Consider the following 21,285-nt stretch of genomic DNA (forward strand, 5'->3'; position numbering starts at 1 on the left):
AAATCAAGAATTAACATTTAAGTTACAATATGAAATAGCCTGCTTTATCCTTCAAAAAGAAAATCACATTTAAAAGCCAGGAAACAAATAATTTAGTGAAGGACCATATTTAAATATTCTCCAACAGTCTCATAAAACGTTCCAATCATTTTTTCAAACTTGGCTTTACTCTTCCTCAGTAGCAACACATAGATCACAGGTATCAGAGTTTTTAAAGCTCATTTCTAATTAAATGATAGCAAATTTCAAGCTTTAATGTTCAAGACAAAACCCAACCCTGTGCCTGGGTTTTCTGCTTTCTTAACAGTAGCAGCTCCTCAGTGCTTACCATATGTCCCGGGTTTGTGCTTGGGGGCACAGCCAGTATAGCTGACCTGAACTAGCCCAGGGGATATTGGATACGGTATGATGTCATGCTCAGCGTATAACCTGGGGGAGCTGGCCACGGGGGAGGAGGGTTTTGCGGCTCGGGAGCAGGCTGGGCATTGGGTTCTGGGTGGTGAGCAATTGCATTGTGCATCACTCACTTTGTATACTCTTATTAATAGTATTACTGTTATTATTATTATTTCTTCTCTCCTTGTGTTGTCCTATTAAACTGTCCTTATCTCAACCCGTGAGTTTTTTTACCTTTTTCTTCTGATTCTCCTCCCCATCCCACCAGGGTGGGGAGGACTGAGCGAGCAGCCGCGTGGTGCTTAGTTGCCGGCTGGGCCTAAACCACGACACCATAATCCTCACCTTTTAGTTCTCATCCTAGTCATCTTCCAGAGAGTTGACACCTCTTTCTGATTAAGGCTACCTTTCATAAGGCCACACATGTCAAAATTGTCCTGAGCACCAATTCAGACTACATAACATTCTAAACCCTTAAAGTAAGCTTTGAGTTATATTTCCCAGGAAGTGGTTAATTTGCAGTGATCCATTATAGCGAGCTGCTTCAAAGCTCCTAATTCAAAAGTCTCTGTGTTTGAAAATCTGGACGTGAACTGTTCCTAGTGTCCCTTAAAGTGGGAAACAGAAGAAAATACTGCTTTCACAGTTCCTATGCCCAGGAATGAGAAGGTTCTAGTCCTCATGCAACAGGCTCATTTGGGATATTTTTTCTGTCCTCATATATTTAGTTACTCATGTATTTATTTTTGTTTCCATCGTACAAGAAAAATGACGGGATGATGTTTGCTGGTTAAGTACAGAATAATTGTAATCAAGCTTCCAAGCCGTGACATGGCTAAAGTAACTCCTGATTGTTGTGGTTTTCTATATATAAACCATCTCAATTTAATTCTGATCTATTCTTTGTGAATAAATGGTGTCTCTCGCTTGCAAAACAAGACCTCTCAAACATGGAGAAGCAGCCACAGTATGAAGGGCATGTTTCGCATGATGTAACATAGCCACTGGGGCTAGCGCAGAAGATTTTCTCCTGCCACAACAGATTGTCAAATTATCACATTGGGGTAATGATTTCACACTTAACTAAACATTTCTGCAATGTTAGCCCCACAGACATTTGCTGCAAGGGCAGTGACTTCAACTGAGGGGAAAAAGCATGCTGAGGAAAAAGTTGTAAATTACTGACTCCTGCAGAGTTAAAGCTTTGTGGAGAACGAGAACAGATGACACAGGGGTCCACCCTAAAAGTGAGCGCTAGGTGACATGCAAGATCTTATGGGGAAAATGGAAAAGCGTCATCACTAGTCTTACTCTTTGAATCACAGAGGAATTACAGTGCTACTTAGCAGTCCACCTTAATCAGAGGTGAAAAGATAAATACTAACTCTACAAATCTGGTCTAATTCTTCACCCAAAGACTGATTACTTGAGATCTATGCAGAAAAGGGTAAATTTAATCTTTCATCTAAGTTGTAGCAGCTAGATAAATTACAGAAGCCCATATAAAATTGACCTTGAGCTACCACTTTCTGATAACAGAGAGAAGTTTCTCACCTTTTCTTTTTATCAGATCTGTCTCAAAACTTCCTGGAGCAAGATTTCCCTATATTTAGAAACCAATCAGTGCCAGCAGCTGCAAGATTTGCCCTCCAAGCAATCAAGGGTGGGAAATACGTTAAGTCAGGAAATCCAGTGAGGCAGAAATCTGTGACCAGACTTTAGAGGAAGCTCTTAGGAATCTACATTCATCTAGAAATTAAGAGGCAAAACCTTGACTCTTGCAAAGAGTAACACTTTGAGGCACAGTTCTGAGGTTGGGTGTTTTCAGGCTAAATTTCCGAACAACAGTTTGGACAAGTTGCATGAATCTACCAGGACTGCCAAAAACTGCTAAGCAGATAAAGTACATGAACACTATGAACTGCAGAAACAATTAGTACAGCAGGAAATAGGGGAAACATGAGCTGTTCTGAAGCAATGTATCGCAGTCTTAAAGTATAGCCATCTGGATACAAGGTGGTTGATGCAGCAGTGGATCTACACCATTTGGTCACAGGATCTGCAAGCACTTTGTATTTTGAAGACTCCAGAACCTGAATTTTACCATGCATGTGATGCAGAAAGAGATGTTACTAAAAGCAGATAAAGTAATTTTTTATCCAGCATGATTACATCATTTCATGTTCTTCCTCACACTGAAACATGGTACAATGGGAAATACTTCCTCACAAAACAGAAGTTATGGTATTGCCACAAGAATTTAGAATTACCCAATTCATCTTAGGCAAAACTATTGGATTTCAGAATTGCAGTCAGGCCAGAGAAAGGGTAAGACCTAATAAGCAGGGTACATCATAGCAGTCAAGTTAAAGATTGAGTACATTATAAACACTTTCTTATCAGTACAAAGGTACATATTTATCTTGGGTTTTTTTTGGTGACAGCACAATATAAACTAAAGGCATGCCTATCTCTCGCTCTTTTCATCGCTCTAAGCACTTCAGCTTCACCAGTACCTAGATACAATGTACAGCCTCAAACAAAGGCAATTTGCAGTCACCTATGTGCTGCACTTGCACTATGAAAACCCTTAAGAAGCAACAAACCTTTCTCAAGACAGATGCAATCATGTTATTGTTAAAATTTATGTTCTGATATATTGAAATTATGACTCTCGGGGTTCTCCTGTTAAACACAAGTAGAAATAAAGGTAAAAAACATCTTATAATGTATTTCAGAAGAAAACTGTCTTCGAACTCCTAAATGATTTAGAAGGTATGCTTCAAGGCAGACAGGTGTTATCAAAGAGTACGCTACAAAGTTACACAAACTCTACTTGTAACACTGTCTTACAAGACTGCTGTTCTGCTAAATTAGATATTGTTAGCATTTCACACAGACTATTTAAAGATGCAACAAATATTTAGTAACTGCAGCCTGTGACCTACCACTGCCTTTTTGCAAATTCTAAGATTTTTAATTTCCTATTTTTTACAAAACAGGGCATTATACAACAGTTTCATTTGCAAATTGCCTTAAGGAAGCTCTAATCGTGAAAACTGGGCTAATTCACTTGCCTTCTGTAAAACATATACTAATATGAACCTATGCTTGCTTCTCATTAATTACCACTTAGCTTCCAATCACCATTTTGATACTGGCAAGCTGTATCTGGTTTAGACAGAACAAAATCCAAACAATGCTAAGAACTGATCACTGTTCATTCTCACTTAGAGAATTAGAAATTATAAAAGTTGCTTTCTATTGATTTTGTGTTACACTGAATTGAAGTTTCCATATTGTTGTCAGAAATGCAGAACTTCTCCACAGTCAGAAACATTCACCCAAAAATTAACAACAGTTTTTCAATAGAAACACCTTATGAATCTGCTCTTCACAGATTCCCTCGTGCAAATTTCAGACTGTGAACTAGAAAGATCAAACTTCTCTAGAAACTGTAAATAGTTATATTTCACCATAGCTTTTTTATACTGCTGGACACATAAGCAAAGTTCCCTCAACGATAAGGGCTAAGGGGCTAACAAAACAAAAAACCCCAAACAAACAAAAGATAAAACACAGAAAGAAGGCATAATTTCCTACTTCGAAAAATCAGTTAACGTCAAGAGCCTGAAAATATGTAAATCTGTAATCAAATCTTATAAAGGTTTTAATATCTCTCATAGTATCTCTCCTACAGCCAAAGAGAAGAATGGAAATCTTCAGCTCATCAACAAATCCCCACAACAAGTTATTATGGACAACTGATGAAACTTATTTTTATTTGACTTAATTAAAAAAAAAAGGAAACTATGATCTTAGCCATCTTCTACCTTTACACAAACCCCATTTTTTTTACAACTCTACTGCTGTAGTCATATTGCAGATCCTGTTTACATCTAGCAATAAAAATATGTCCTATTCTTAAAACATGTGATAGGTACTAAAGTAATATGGTATTCATTAGTTCTTCCAACTTCAGTAACATATCTTTCCATAAGAAGCATAAGACTGACTACCTCTGATATTTTGGAGATAAAGCCTTGAATCTTGCTCAATAACTTCAAAAACACAGCTCAGTGTGGAATTGCACTTTTACAGGAAGGAGCCAGAACATTCTGTGATTCTTCTTTTTTGACATGTTAATTGTTCTTCCATATACAAGGAGAACAAAAGCAGCAGCATGCCGTATTTATTCAATGAAAGTTGAGCCACAGGGGTTATGGTACATTCTTTCTCCAACATCAGCCAAATTATCTCAGTGCCCAACTTTTAAGAGGCTGCAATAATACTCCATCATTTGAGAATGCTGGTAGGCTTATGCATCATTTTAACAGCATGAAGGCAGATTGAGATCATCTCCCTCTTATAGGAACCTGGAGACAAGCAGCAGCCCTGGTGAATCATTTTCATATGTTCTTACTCTTCACAATAACCTTAAAGAGACACTACCATACAAGTCAATCTTCATTCAGCATATACAGTAACTTTTTTTAGGATTGAAAATGAGTTTATGTTGTGTCTACAATAATACCTCCTCTTTTCTTTTTTTCTATATGTATTTGGAAGGCTCCAAAATAAGGTCATTCTGTCTACTGAGAGAACCCAAGTTCCCTGAAATCAGTTTGGGAAAAAAAAAAGCAGAAATAATCTTTGTAGGTATGAGAAAATGCATGACACACAAACATTAACTTGAGCACATTTGACTGTATCACTCCAGAAAGAATAAAGAAAATTCTCTTGAACATTTCTATGTAAAGTTATTACCAACAAAGTTAGTTGACTACACATACAAAGTAAGTATGCATGCAAACCTTCACATGCAGATATATATTTCTTTAATAAAATGAGAGAATCTTAGGCACAACAGAGTGGTGACTGGTGAAATAAAGGTGATAAATTAATTTAATTCTTAATGAGAAAGCTCATGGCCCTTAGATAATAAGTTTATTTGAATACAAGATGTTAGCCTATCTTCTTCCCAGAAACCTAATCCTTTAAAGCAGCCTTTTTTTTTTTCTTTTTCTTTTTTTAATAGCTATTTTAATTAGAAAGAATGGACCAAACCCTCCCTTTCAAAGAAAAAAAAAAATACATGTAAACATGAGGCCATTGAAATTCAGTTGAAGTTTTGTCTTCCTGTTTGTAGGAAATTTGGGTATTTGTAGGAAAATACCTCAATTTTATTTTCAGTTTGACTTAAAGTAAACCAGACTTAAAATACAGCAACAGAAGGGCTACTGATTTTTATTAGGTAAGCAATACTTACACTTCTCCTTCCAATGTCACAACAGCAAGTATAACTGTATTTCTAATTATGCCACAGAGGTTATTCCTCCACTGTTTCTTGCATTAAAAAAAAAAAAAAAAAAAAATACAATGCATACCTCATTTAAATACTTGGAGAGGGTAAATTGGTCTATCCAAATGGCAGTTTAGGGAAGAATACTATCCTCAGTTTTAAAATTTAACAAGTTTTCCCAGAGCATGAGCAATCAACACTACCTTAACTTACGTCCTCTTTGAATTCACACAGAAAGGGATGGAAGGTTGGGAGGGAAAATGTACCTTGAACACACTAACTGCTTGAGTCAAGAAAAAAGGATAAGGATGCCCCTGAGTGAGTGGCGTTTTAGAGAGTGGGCATCTCCTACTTATTAGTGCTTTAAAAATAATGTTCATTTGTCTTGCGATATGCAACACTGCTCGATAAGCTCTGACAAACACAGCAGCCTATGGAGCACATGGCTGTAGATTTCGAAAGACAGCTGCCTAGGGCAAGTTTGGCAAGTGGAGAATGGCCGGGAGAGCAGGAAGAGCTGGCTGAGCCCAACAGAGAGCCTCACTCTGCTCCGCTGCACCCCAGGAACCAGCTGAAGTGGCGCGGCATTCACGCTGCAGGGTGTCTGAGCTTGGGACACCAATGGCCCAGAGAGACCAGTGAGAATGGCAAGTTGGTTTCAGGCAGTGCCTCAGGGGAAAGCAAACAAAAAAGAGTCATAAAGGAAGACTGGCAATTCAGAGACTAAATCTCCAATAACATTTTGATTTTTTGGTAGAGCTTCATATTCAAAAATTACAGATTAATTCAGGCCATTCTGAAATCTACAGTTGTATGTTAAAGACATTTTTTCATCCAAGTGAGAGATTTGCCTCAATACAGAAACTGAGGCACAAGGTATCACCTGACCCAGACTACGGGATGCCACCAATACACAATGTTGAGTAAACATCAACGACTTTGGCCCCTCTTCCCATCCAGACATTCCCAGACTGTAGCTTTGAGTCACAGGCTCCTATACTGTGTTTTATTACAGAAAATGACAGCAGTGGCACTCAGAGAGCGAGATTACAGCATGTAGCTCATTACCCAACAATATTCTGTTTGCAGGCAAGCGAACTGGCAACCTGACAGTCTCTCAACAGTCTTCAAGGTTGGAAGAGATGCAACAAAAGGTTCATTAATAAAAATACTCAGCAGAAGAACCTATATACTGACTGACTTCAGACTCATGCTAAACTCCAGGCTAAGTACCTTTAGCTTTCTCTCAGGACAACAGAGATGCTCTTTGGATCTTGAGTCATGAGGTAAAAGAAGCTTCAAAAGTCATATTCAAACAAGCACAGAGATTCAGAGCAACTGCCCCAGGTAAATTTTTAATGCTAGCAGGAGCCACTGTTGCCAGGGAGGAAGCATGTCACTATATGAGAATGACTAGCACTGGGAGAAAGGAGGTGTGGGATCCTCTTCATGGCCCACTTTAAAGGGATGTCAGTATGCTCTTCAGATTGTGACAGACAGTAGCATTAAAGGCTTGGCAGGATGTGCCTGAGGGCTTCTACTTGATCCTTCTTTTAAAGAAGTGCCAACAAGCTCAGAATCATGGAAGGAAGCAGGCATTACAAAATACATACCCTTATGAGAATTATTCTCCAACCTGGGAAGAAATATAGTTGGAAGAGTTTCAGAAAAGGTAGGTTAGTTTATAGTGTAACAAGCAGTGTAGTAGTATACACAATCAAAAGCAAAACAGTCAAGTCCCCAGAGGGCCATATGGTCAATGAAGACTTTGTGCTTCCCTGGCCATGATATAATGTTCTGGTTTTTGTGCTGTGCATATGCTTCTCCTGAAAAACAGCAGAGCAGATTATCTGTTCTGCTTTCAGAGAACAGAGTTAGAAATCTGGCACTCATGGGTTCCTGGGAGTCCATGACCATGCATGTCCATCAGTGGAAACTAATATCTTCCTGTAAGGTAGAAAAATGTTTTCATCAAAAAAAAGAAAAAGAAATACTACTCCAAATGCAGGACTTCATGTCATTTTGCTTAGTAATTCACATAGCCATTTTGCATGTGTAAATGGCGCAGATGCCTGATGAGAAGGGTGAGGGTGAATTCTTTTATATGCAGCTCCAGCTGACAAGCTATTTTATTTCATGTAGTCTTCTTGACTTCCTTCTTGAACCTTCCTATGCAAGCACATTTGTCTCAACATGTTCTTTAAAATAAATTCAGCAAGATACATGGATTGGCCAGTTTGTAAAATTTAACAGAAATGATGAAGATTTTGCTCACTTAACTCACTAACCAGTTTCTAGTTGACAGCAAAAGAGTCAGTTTTTCAGATAGTTTTTAGTTTCAATGTCGTCAGTGCTTGACTCTTGCATCATGGGGATTTCTGTTTGCCTTCCTCAGCAGAGATGGGTCAAAAATCACTCAGTTGATCAGACCCTTAAAAACAGCAGCAGCTGCTACTTGATTCAGGTCTGCTACCTAGATGCTTTTTCCTTTATTTAGCCATTCTTTCCATTTGACCATGCACTTAGTGCCGCCTTTGTTGCAGAACTTCATCTATGAGAAATCAATAGTGAGGATATATGAACACTTGCTAATTCAAACTCACAAAATAGCAGAAAGAAGACAGAAGTCAATTATACCTAGGTTCATCAACGGTGTTAAGACATACTGTAGCAGCTCAGCAAAGGCAGGCGTGTTTGAAAACAGTGCATCCTGCTGATTTTCTGTCTATAAAGATACAAGGAGCCAGGAATCACTTGATATTGCTACTCCTTAACTGGGAGAAGACAATCTAAGGACTACTTAAAGGCCAACCCTGACCTAGTTTTAAATATTTATGTATAAAAGACTGAGGTTCATGTGGCCAAACATACACTTTGTTTTCTTGATGAAATGGCTCTATACAAATGAACCTAGTCATATCAAAGCAAAATCACAAACACAATTATAAAGTCAAAAATTGTTCTGTATGCCAACAGTGTGCTATTTAAACAACAGTACTGAACAATATGTTCATTCACAGCTGTTTGGATATCAACTAATGAAGTAAAAGATTCATTATGTGGCTGGATTCAACAGCAGGTACTGACTGAATACTACCTCTTGGACATGTCATACTTAGTGACATCTAACATCTAATTGCAAAAGGCTGAGCACAATCAATTACAACTATGTCCAGGGCTCAGCAAGAAGTGATGCTAAGCAGACTGGGCAAGCTTGATTCAGGGAAAAATACCAACCCGCAGGAGCAACTACCCATCAACATAGGGTCTGGTGGACAAAGAGCACAGACTTCTTTAGGCACAATTTCCTTCCTTCCTTCTATTCAACTTGGACTGAGTGATTTTGGCATTGCCTGAGACATGGATGATATAGTTGAAATGTCAAACTCATAACTGGAATATAATTTATACCCCAAAATACATTTTTAAAAAAATTGTGACCTAGCTTTATACATGTAAATTTTTTGATGCATATAGCTTCCTTTAAACTGCTGTTGGCCATTTGACCTAGAACCCTATGCTAGGGCCAAGCAAATCCTGCTGTGAATACAGAATTGATATTTACAGCCTTCATCCTCTGCCTGCTTAGCTCTAGCAAGGCGGCTTAGGAAAAAATAAGAAAATGTTAAATATTTTGACTCAAACAAACCTCCAAAATTTTTAAAACCAATATACACCATTTCAGATTATTTCCTTTGTTGTAGCACATGAGGAATGAACGACTACCAACCTGCAAAACATTATACACAAAATGAATGTCTCTCTCAACATCATGGCAGGGAGCCTAATCAAATCTATGTGTACTGCTGAAGAAAGTCCATAATTACATATAATAAAGGTATAAGAAGCTCATGAACAAAAAATCAAGTTAGTTTTAGTTTTACTAAATTAGCCGCACTGTTCGTTGTTTCAGCCAATGAAGGACTCAGATGTAGATGCCTCAATGCAAGTTTTTTCAATTGCCATTATCAGTGCAGGGAGAGGCAATACTTTGCCAACAATGTCCCTTCTCAAGTTCTCACAAAATAAATGAGCTCCATTTGGTTCCTTTAACTATGACAGTGACTGCATCCATTGAGGTTGAGACACTATCCTTTCTCAATTTGTTTTCATTATTATTTACGCATATAGCATCAGCCCACTGAAAATCATATATCCATTTGTTACAACTGTAATTACTGCCAGTCCTTACATCAAACTCTATTCAGCATACGAACAACAGTTAACTCACAGAGTAACATCCTGCTGAAAACAAACTTAAGACCATGTTTCAGGGTTTTTCAGAAAACAGGCATCTCCACCAGGTTTAAAGCACCTCCTTGAATACTTTGTTAAATTCAGGCTACAGCTATACCAAAGGCCACAGTGTTTCATACGTCACTGAAGTATGAGAGCCAAAGATAATTACAAATTAAAAAAACATTTATTTTATATTATTTCTCATCTTTGTGCACTTGGCAGCTGGGGGTGAAAACACAGGCCTGGAAAAGGCAACAGTTAAACTACCATCAACCTGTTAAAAGCCCTGATAAAAAGCTTATAAATGTCAAAGATATTGTTGTCTTAAAAAAAAAAAAAAAAACAAACCCACACCCAAACACAGGAATCAAACGAGGCACATACAAAAGCAATGTGTTGTTCAAAGGCTATACCATAAAAATTGGCGAAGAATAATTTTTTTTTTTAAACTGAATTGTAAGTGTCCCTTGACAGAGTGACTTAATGACATTTTGATTTTGATAATTTGTTCAATTCAGCTTGATTATAAGTCTACTACTTTGACATTATCTACTTAGAAGGTACTGAACTAGCATTCAAATGTTTGACATTAGAGTGGCAAATCACTTGACTGACAGACCTTGACCAAAAATATAATTAAATCATTATATAGATAGGTATTCCTATAAAAACAATCATATAAGATATCATTACTGGTCAAGAGAGTTATCAGCTCTGTGAGTCTCACCTATATTCACAGATGTGCATTAATGCAATGAGGTACAAGAGTGCTCTGTAACAGCTGCAGAGTGCATTCATCTTCCATATAAAAAGAGTGACTATATAAACAATGAAACTTTTTCTGAGTAAGTAAGGAGGACTAAATAAATACAAAGACTATTTTAGACACCAGACTGAAATAAAGCATGTGAGTTAAGGAGTATATACAATCAAAGACAGATACTGACACTGTACATGAGATCTGTAAGGAAAAAGCACAGGGATAACAGATGCTGAAGAATTCCATTACTCTCTCACTGTACCAAAGTCCTGCTGTAACAAGCCAAAAGCATAAAAAGCATTTCAAGAACAACAGTAACTTTACCTCAGGTTTTTCTCATCTTTTATCTTCTGACATTATATTTCAAATGTTAAAATTTCTATCAAAAAGCATAGTTTTAACGAGATAGCTACATTGCAACTGAATTCTCTGCAATATAGGAGATATAAATAAATTACAGTGTAGTTTGATTTCTGTCTTTGAAACTTATGCACACTCATGCAGGCGCCTTTTTTGTTCTTTTTATCTTTTTTTTTCTTAAAGGAAATCATTAAGAGAAGCAGACCATTAAGCAAAAATGGTACTGAACACTTCTATAATCACGGATTTTTCCTATGATGTTAATCACATTAGACTTGATTCCTCTTCTCTAGTTAAGAAAAATCAGGCATTTCCTTTGAGAGGGAAACTTTATAAACGCTCCAACCACAAGGGAAAAAAGAAAAAGGGGGGAAAAAATAAATAAAATCCAGCAAGAGCTTGTAATCCAGGAAAACAGGCTTCCATCAAGGGTTCCTGTGGATAAGGGAGAAGGGAGCCTTTCTAGCACAGCATTATCCAAAAGAAATACACACTGCATGTATAGAATGGAGCACAGTCTCAACACTTTTTTTTTTTTTTTTTTTTTTAAAAACTGTTGGTACACATACTTCCAACACCTTAGACATGCTCTTCGTCTGCAAGTCTCTTCATGCAGGTTCCTAAGCGGCTGTGCATACCTGCAGGCTACAGGACGCTGACCTTGGGCAGTCGTGACACAGCGCTGCCACATGTCTGAAACCTCTGCCACAGAAAGGGTGCCTTAAAAGATCCACCCAAACAAAATCCATATTAAGAAAGAGAGAATGTCCAGGAAAGTTCTTATAAACTTTCCATTTTCCAGCAATGGGCAAAATAATGCCAGTCTTCCCTCAAGCTTATAGGATCGTCTGTCCTATAGCCTGGCAGAATTTATCTGTCTTTAGGACATTGACTTTTTTGTCAAATTTGGAAGAAGTCAGTCTAAAGTTTAAAAGTGAGTGAGGACAGGAAGGGAGAGGCAGAAGCAAGGAAAACAGGGATAGACTGACAGCATCATCACATTAAGACCCAAGGATAAACATCCTTAATCAAACAAACATCCCTCACTCTCTGCTGTCAAAAGCTCCCCAGTTACAAGTTTGAGCAAAAGGAATATAAAATTTTCCTAGTGAGTAGATAGTAAATTCATGGTCTTTTGAAGTCAACGTCAATTCTGCCTATTTAACTAGTTATCATTATTTTCAAGAATTCTAGTATATTAGCTTCCTTCAAAGTCAGCTAACCTACCTATGGTGTTTTCTACCATATTCAGAAAATTTTGTTTGCTTGTTTGTTTGTTTTTCTTCCTACTGTTGCAGTTCTTGAAGATGTATCATTTTATCTATGGCCTGAATTTTCTGACCTCTAGTTCCAAAATCTCATCTTCCAGCAGGACATTCCATTCCAAATGTAAAAATTAAACCAAAACAAAAAACCCCACCTCCCAGCTATTCTTAGCAGTCTGTTCTGCTATGCCATCACTACCATAATATTTTTGAATTCCGCGTCTGTACAATACTTGTTATTATGTGCTTTGAAAGCTATACATCTGAAACAAATAAAGGAAGAACATATGGGCCATCAAGGTCACTTATTTAGTGAAAAGTCCTGCTACGAGAAGGGACTGCTGCTTTGAGAATGCTGCTGTGAGGGATGACCTTAGAGATGATAAATACTGCTATTCTTTACTGTGCATGTCACAGATTAATTCACTTGATCTGATCTGATGGTTCCACAGAGTGCTAACAGGAGCTAAGTGCTACTGGCAATAGAACTGATTGGTTCAAGAGATGTCATTATCTCTGAAAAATGCATTGATAAAGAAAATAATTTCAGACTAAGAGCTGACGGAAGTAACTGATCTATCACCATAATTTTTTCCTCATTCATATAATTCCCAATGATGCGCATATTTGAGCATATGTTTCATCACTTGAGTTGCTTCACTTTTCTAAGAACATCCTCTTTTTCTCTTGAATGAATATTTTATTAAAATTCACATATATATACTACTCAAGTAACCACAATTCATTTTACAATAATACGTGTCTCTTGCACTTACATGGGTCAGTTAAAGAAGCGATACCAAAACCCACGCCCCATAGTGGTCTAACCATAGGAGTAAATAAAACTCACTAGCTCTTTCCCACCATTGTGGAGCGGGAAAACTATGATATAGTTGCCACCATGGGAACACGGTGGGATGATTTGCACAACTGGAGTGCTGCAATGGATGGCTATAAACTCTTCAAAAGGCATAGGCAAAGAAGCAGAGGCAGTGGGGTAGCCCTGTACGTTAGGGAGGGTTTGGACTGTCTAGAGCTTGATGATGGTGACAATAAGGTTGAGTGTTTATGGGTAAGAACAGGGGGAAGGCCAACAAGGCAGATGTCACAGTGGGAGTCTGTGATAGACCACCCAACCAGGATGAAGAGACAGATTAAATATTCTATAAGCAGCTGGGAGAAGTCTCACAATCGCTACGCCTTGTTCTCGTGGGGGACTTCAGCTTACCAGATGTCTGCTGGAAATACAATACGGTGGAGAGGAAACAGTCTAGGAGGTTCCTGGAGTGTGTGGAAGAGAACTTCCTGACAGCTGGTAAGTGAGCCAACTAGGGAAGGCACCCTGCTGGACCTGTTGTTTGTGAACAGAGAAGAACTTGTGGATGATGTGATGGTTGGAGGCCGTCCTGGGCATAGCAATCATGAAATGATAGTGGTTTTGATTCTTGGAGAAGTAAGGAAGGGGACAGCAGAACTGCTGCCTTGGACTTCCAGAGGGCAGACCTTGGCCTGTTCAGGAGACTGGGTGACAGAGTCCCTTGGGAGGCAGTTCTGAAGGGCAAAGGAGTCCAGGAAGGCTGTACATTCTTCAAGAAGAAAATCTTAAAGGCGCAGGAGCAGGCCATCCCCACGTGCTGAAAGACAAGCCAGTGGGGAAGAAAACTGGCCTGGTTGAACAGAGAGCTTTGGCTACATCATGGTTTAACCCCAGCTGGCAACTAAGTACCACGCAGACACTCGCTCACTCCCCCCCGCCCCCCCAGTGGGATGGGGGAGAGAATCGGAAGGAAAAAGGTAAAACTCGCAGGTTGAGATAAAGACAGTTTAAAAGACAGAAAGGAAGAAAATACTACTACTAATAATAAAAATGACAATAATAATAAAAAAAGAATTTGAATATACAAAACAAGTGATGCACAATGCAATTGCTCACCACTCGCCGACCAATGACCAGTTAGTTCCTGAGCAGCAATCTGCCCCCCCCATCCCGTCCAACTCCCCCCAGTTTATATACTGCGGATGACATTACATGGTATGGAATATCCCTTTGGCCAGTTTGGGTCAGCTGTCCTGGCTGTGTCCCCACCCAACTCCTTGTGCCCCTCCAGCCTTCTTGCTGGCTGGGCATCAGAAGCTGAAAAATCCTTGACTTAGTCTAAACATTACTTGGCAACAACTGAAAACATCAGCGTGTTATCAACATTCTTCTCTTACTAAATCCAAAACATAACACTATACCAGCTACTAGGAAGAAAATTAATGCTATCCCAGCTGAAACCAGGACAGGCTGGAACTTGGGGGAAACAAAGAGTTTACGACCTTTGGAACAAGGGGCAGGCAACTCCAGAGGACTACAAGGATGTCATGAGGTTATGCAGGGAGAAAATTAGAATGCCCAAAGCTCAGCTAGAACTTAATCTAGCTACTGCTGTAAAAGACAACAAAAAATGTTTCTGTAAATTCATTAGCAACAAAAGGAGCGCTAAGGAGAATTTCCATCCTTTATTGGATGAGGGGGAAAACATAGTGACAGAAGCTGAGGAAAAGGGTGAGGTACTTAATGCCTTCTTTGCTTTAGTCTTTAATAGCAAGACCAGTTGTTCTCAGGGTACCCAGCCCCCTGAGCTGGAAGACAGGGATGGGGAGCAGAATGAAGCCCCCATAATCCAAGGGAAAATGGTTAGCGACCTGCTACACCACTTAGACACACAAAAGTCTATGTGGCCAGATGGGATCCACTCAAGGGTACTGAGTGCTGGTGGAAGTGCTCACCAAGCCCCTTTCAATCATTTATCAGCAGTCCTGGCTAACTGGGGAGGTCCTGGTTGACTGGAGGTTAGCAAATGTGACACCCATCTACAGGAAGGACCAGAAGGAAGATCCAGGGAACTACAGGCCTATCAGTCTGACCTCGGTGCTGGCAAAGTTATGGAGAAGATCATCTTGAGTGCCATCACACAGCACGTACGGGACAACCAGGTGATCAGGCCCAGTCAGGATGGGTTTATGAAAGGCAGGTCCTGCTTGACTAACCTGATCTCCTTCTATGACAAGGTGACCCACTTAGCGGATGAGGGAAAGGCTGTGGATGTTGTCTACCTGGACTTTAGTAAAGCCTTTGACACCATTTCCCACAGCATTCTCCTGGAGAAACTGGCTTCTCATGGCTTGGACAGGTGTATTCTTCACTGGGTAAAAAACTGGCTGGATGGATGAGCCCAGAGGATTGTGGTGAATGGAGTTAAATCCAGTTGGCAGCCGGTCACAAGTGGTGTTCCCCAGGGCTCAGTATTGGGGCCAGTTCTATTTAATATCTTTATCGATAATCTGGACGAGGGGATCGAGTGCACCCTCAGCAAGTTTGCAGACGACACCAAGTTGGGAGGGAGTGTTGATCTGCTTGAGGGTAGGAAGGCTCTACAGAGGGATCTGGACAGGCGGATCGATGGGCTGAGGCCAATTGTATGAGGTTCAACAGTGCCAAGTGCCGGGTCCTGCACTTGGGTCACAACAACCCCATGCAGCGCTACGGGCTTGGGGAAGAGCGGCTGGAAAGCTGCCCGGCGGAAAAGGACCTGGGGGTGTTGGTCAACAGCCAGCTGAATATGAGCCAGCAGTGTGCCCAGGTGGCCAAGAAGGCCAACGGCATCCTGGCCTGTATCAGAAATAGTGTGGCCAGCAGAACTGGGGAAGTTATTGTCCCCCTGTGCTTGGCACTGGTGAGGCCACACCTTGAGTACCATGTTCAGTTTTGGGCCCCTCGCTACAAGAAAGACATTGAGGTGCTGGAGCGTGTCCAGAGAAGGGCAACGAAGCAGGTGAAGGGCCTGGAGCACAAGTCTTGTGAGGAGCGGCTGAGGGAACTGGGGTTGTTCAGCCTGGAGAAAAGAAGGCTGAGGGGAGACCTCATCGCTCTCTACAACTACCTGAAAGAAGGTTGTAGCGAGGTGGGGGTCAGTCTCTCCTCCCAAGTAACAAGTGATAGGACAAGAGGAAATGGCCTCAAGCTGTGCCAGGGGAGGTTTAGATTGGATATTAGGAAAAATTTATTCACCAAAAGGGTTGTCAAGCATTAGAACAGACTGCCCAGGGACGTGGTTGAGTCACCATCCCTTGAAGTATTTAAAAGACGTGCAGATGTGGCACTTAGGGACATGGTTTAGTGGTGGACTTGGCAGTGCTAGGTTAATGGTTGGACTCGATGATCTTAAAGGTCTTTTCCAACCGATTCTATGATTCTGCTGCTCTGCCCAAATGTTTCACGTATGCATGGCAGCCCTTTGTTTATGCCTAAGGTTCACAGTGACTAAGGAATGTGGCAGTAGCACTGCTGCCTACTCCCAGAACATGTGCAGTGCCTCTGTGCAGCAACCAATCCAGCACAAACCAGGCGCCTGTCGTTAATTCTCCTTAAAAAGTCAGACTGAGGAAAGGAGAAAATAATAGTGACAGCAATGCTGATCTTTTGCACAGTAATACGTAACCTTATGAGAGGACTACACTCTTGTTTTTAAGGTCACAGAGGCATCCTGAAGCTTTTATATAGGCTTTGTATATTCTGAAATGTGGCAAGAGTCGAAGGATAATCGTCTGCCCAGCAGTTCTGAAAATGGCAGCTGGCTGGAGAGGCATCAGCTGGCTTTAGGCTCAGCATTGACAGCCCCTAGAAGTACTCAGTATCACTTTATCGGTACAAAAATCCTAGGAATCTAAACTGAAGTATAAAGAGCCCACTCTATAAGTCTTCAACAGTATCTTAATGGTACTTTATCTGCCAGGGGTTCTTACTGGCCTAAGAAATAACTTCAGGTTCACATCCTTCAAAGACTTCTACATACACACTGTGATTACTCCCCATTTACTTCCGAATATTCGCAGAACATATGCAAGTCAGCACAGCAGAAACTCACTGCTTTACGGATCAGAGTTAGAATCATTGAAATAAGAGTCCTCCTAAATGTATCAGCAACCTCTCACACTTCTTGCACACAAATTTCTATATAAAACCCCTAAAACCAGTAAGACTTTCTTAATCCAAATTATAAAGTTCAGTGACACACAAAAATCTTCAGTAACTTTGCCAGCAGAGAATATTTTCATGATTATCAAATATTTTTTTTAAAATAGTATGTATACATACTACCTCCATGCTATTTATTCTTTCTACTATGAACATAAGGTTGGAGCTAAGCTAATTTATTTTTAGCATACTCTACCTCCATAATGGCCACTATTATAACAGAGTGTTACCTGTATCACAGTGATGTTTCTTAATTACATTAAGCCCCAGTGGAGTGCCCCTAAAAGAAACACTCAAAGTTCTCATTTTTCCAAAGCAATAGTTACAAAAAATTATAGTGTGATCACATGCTCACTATTCTATCTTAGAAAAAACACAGTTTAGCTTTGGTTCATTGTGGAAACACACAAAACTTTAATTTCAAGCAAGGAGAAAGCAAGTACAAGCAAGTACTTTGGGGGCATAAAAAATTTTCTAACCACACGGGAGAAAGGATCATCTTAATTAGGACTGCTGTTCTTTTCATTTTGCCATCTATGCACCAATTCTGATGTAACACAGACTCTGTAGTCCTAAAGTTATTCAATAGAGTACTTCATTTTTATAGTAATTCAAATTATATTTGGTTTTAATTTGAACATTCCTTTAATTTATTTTCATTAAAAAATCCAGAAAACAGAAACTTGGTAGAATAGACTAATTTTGTGAACATTTTTAGAATGCATCTTCAGTAGCTGTTAGTAATTACCATGATCAATAAAGGGTTCCTTAGTTACTCAAGTACAATGATTATCACAATTATTACAAGCCATAAAATTATTTCCCCATAGTTAGGGGCTAATCCATGTAGTCTGGTCCTTCACTGAAATTTTTCTGATGTTTTCCTTTAGAATTCTGGGAATAAAGTACATTTTTTAATTGCCCAGGAGAACAGATTACCAAATTACAAGCATATATTAGGCAATTGCAAAAAGCAGTAATTTACGTCTTCTTTTTTCTGCCTTCAATTAGGTATTTTAAAGGTACACCAACAATAATACAAGTGAAACAAAATAATCTGTGAATTTTGTTTGTTGTGGGTTTTTTTATGACCTCTTCCACAGGCACAGTGGGATCTATGCAAGAACTTACCTAGAAGTGGAAATTACATACTGACATTGTTAAATGTGTTAAATCTATTAATTATTTGCAAATCCCACATATCTGGTGTGAGAAAAACAAACAAAAACACAGAACAAAAACATAATAAAAAAATCACAGAACCCAGATGCTTAAACTTCCCAAGAAATTTAGGAATGACATAACGCTTTTATAGAGCTCATTTAAAATAATTAGGATGTAATAACAACGTAGGGCACATGCAAACTCACTGCAAACAAAGGATAATGCCATGTTTTCCTAGCTTCAGTAATTTCCCTCATTTTCTTCCATTGTACATGCTAGACATAATGCTTATAGTCTGAAAAACGACTAGAAAATTGTACCTTTTATCATCTCTTATTGTTTCCCAGTCATTCCATATTGCATTTGTTTATCAAAGCAACTCTCATACCATACTCACACAACTCTAGCATTTCTTTTGTCCCCTTTCTGCCTCATTAGAGGATATTTAACAATATCAACTAGCAATTTCCTTGTCAGGTTTAAATTAGGATAGTTATTACCTGATCGATCAATTACTCATTCACATCAATAACTATTTGACTTATCTCTCGCTTTCAAGAGTTCAAGCTACCTTCTCTTCTATTACACAGGGCAGCCGTTATTTCATTGCTTCCTTTTACTACGGCAATATTTCAAATATGTTTCAAATATATTTCAAATGTCTTGGTTTAGTTGAGTATTTGTCATCTGCAGCCTTAAACTTAATTATCCATATTATAAGGAATTTGATTTTGAGTTGGCAAAATTTCTTTTTAAATTAGGGATGCAAACTGAGATGCTGAAGATGTCATCCATTGGACTATGTAGGAGACACATCTGGACTCTCCCTACACATAATAAACATTGACAAGGTTTATATCTTAAAAAAATGGACCAAAACTGTAAGGGCCAGAACTGCAAGTGTTGTTACATATTTATGTTATTTGCTATGTTTTGATAGGCTGATTATAATACAACATTTGAGAAGTACGAATTGTAACTACTTTATAGGAATCAAAAAAATATTGCATCTCCATAACAAAAGAAATTCCTTCTTGAATAATCACACTGAGTTATTGCATCACTTGATAGCTTTTACCCTCCTGCTCCCCTCTTTGGAAGCGGAACAATCTCACAAGAACTTTTAAGTCCATCACACAGATGAAGAAACCTTTTCTCCTTTGTGATCCAGAGAATCTAGATTTTGATATCATGCATAAAATCTGACCTTACTGACATGCATGAATTCGGCATGACTTTGCTCTAATTTCATCATAAATCCTGAGCATACTTTTAATAAATCTTGCACATAGAACAGAATTCTGCTGCACACTCTGTATTGAAACATGCAGGCTAGGAAGATAAATTCAACGTTTCACTGGCTTAAGAATAAACTAGTACCATGTGCTATGTGCTATGCTAAAATACTTTTCTGTATTTTAAAAATGAACCACTAAAATGTCTTGCTTAGTTTAACAAATTGTTTTCTTGAGAACTTAACTGCAGGCTTGCATCAGACTGCTCGTACATTCTCACATTTAAAGGAATACAACGGGCAATAAATCAGGACATAAGGTCAATGAAACTCCTTCAGATCAGATTTCTTTTTTAAAAATAAATAAGCACATGTACTAATCAGTACCTAATAATCTCATATTCATATAAAACTAATATAATGAGCAACCTCATGTTAGCTGAATTAATTATTTCCATTCCTATGTATTTAAGTTCATCCCTTCTGCTAATCCGTTTATTTTCTGGTTGTTTAATTTTTCTTGTAAGCTTCCTGACTTAATTTTAAGGTTATGTTTTTGTCTTTCTGCAATTATATTCATATTGTCGAAAACTGCATGGAGATTATTGGGTCCTTTTTCCAGGTGATATATTAACTCCTAGATGAAGGCTTGCACATTACTCGATTCAAAAAAGTATTCATAGTGCTCACTTCAAATAATTTGTCAAAACACTTGTTTGCATAAAGCTATTTTACTCTGATAAATTGTACACATTGCTTTTTGAATCCTCCTTAGACAGTTGCTTTTGTTCAATTTATCAATACTGCAATCCTCATTTAGAGCTTAATTTAAAAACCATACTTTTTTAATGTCAATGTTTTTTCCTATATTTTGTTCCTCTGCAAAACTAATTAAATGAACATTTACTATTATTTTCTTTTGCAAATTATTCTTATTTTCATGTTACGGATTAAGACTGCAGTTGCCCTTCCCAAGAACTGAATCCTCCCAGCTCTATCAAGGATCACTTGATTTCCATAAATATTTTACATTTTCTCAACTTTTAACCAACCATTTTACATTAAGGATATTTATATAAAAGAAACAAATCCAATTGCCTCTGAATTTCAGCACTAACATACTGTCTACCAACACACATTCTAAGGTTTATATTAAGAAAACTATCATATAATTTTGCTCCAGTGTAGTCAGAGCCCCATGACTGACAGAAAAAGTTTCATTTTCAATCTATCTCAGTTGCGTTGTCTATAATTCCTGGTTTTGGTAGCTCTTTCCAAATAAACTCTGACAATTAAAGTTGACAAATAGAGGAAGTCAGGGGAATTCACATACATTACGTTCTGAGACACAGCTCCCTCAGCCTGCTTCCTACACGTACACATAGCCACACAGAAAAGACAAAAAAGCAACAGCCATTTGAAAAAAGCAGCCATGTAAGTACTGCACAGAACAATTTTTTTTTTAAAACTGCAGCAACTGAAGCATGACATGTACAATACAGAAAGAGAGAATTTCAAAAGGCATGTATTATCATCGCTGTGCCA

At 38.6% G+C, this 21,285-nt stretch overlaps 1 protein-coding gene across 4 annotated transcripts in view; it reads right to left on the reverse strand.

Annotated features, from left to right (window-relative positions):
- TENM2 (teneurin transmembrane protein 2) overlaps nucleotides 1–21,285 on the reverse strand; it is a 715,493-nt gene that overhangs the window by 595,626 nt on the left and 98,582 nt on the right. The window lies entirely within an intron of this gene.

The sequence above is a fragment of the Aquila chrysaetos genome, chromosome 22 (genome assembly GCF_900496995.4).
Source record: "Aquila chrysaetos chrysaetos chromosome 22, bAquChr1.4, whole genome shotgun sequence".
NCBI lineage: Eukaryota > Metazoa > Chordata > Aves > Accipitriformes > Accipitridae > Aquila > Aquila chrysaetos.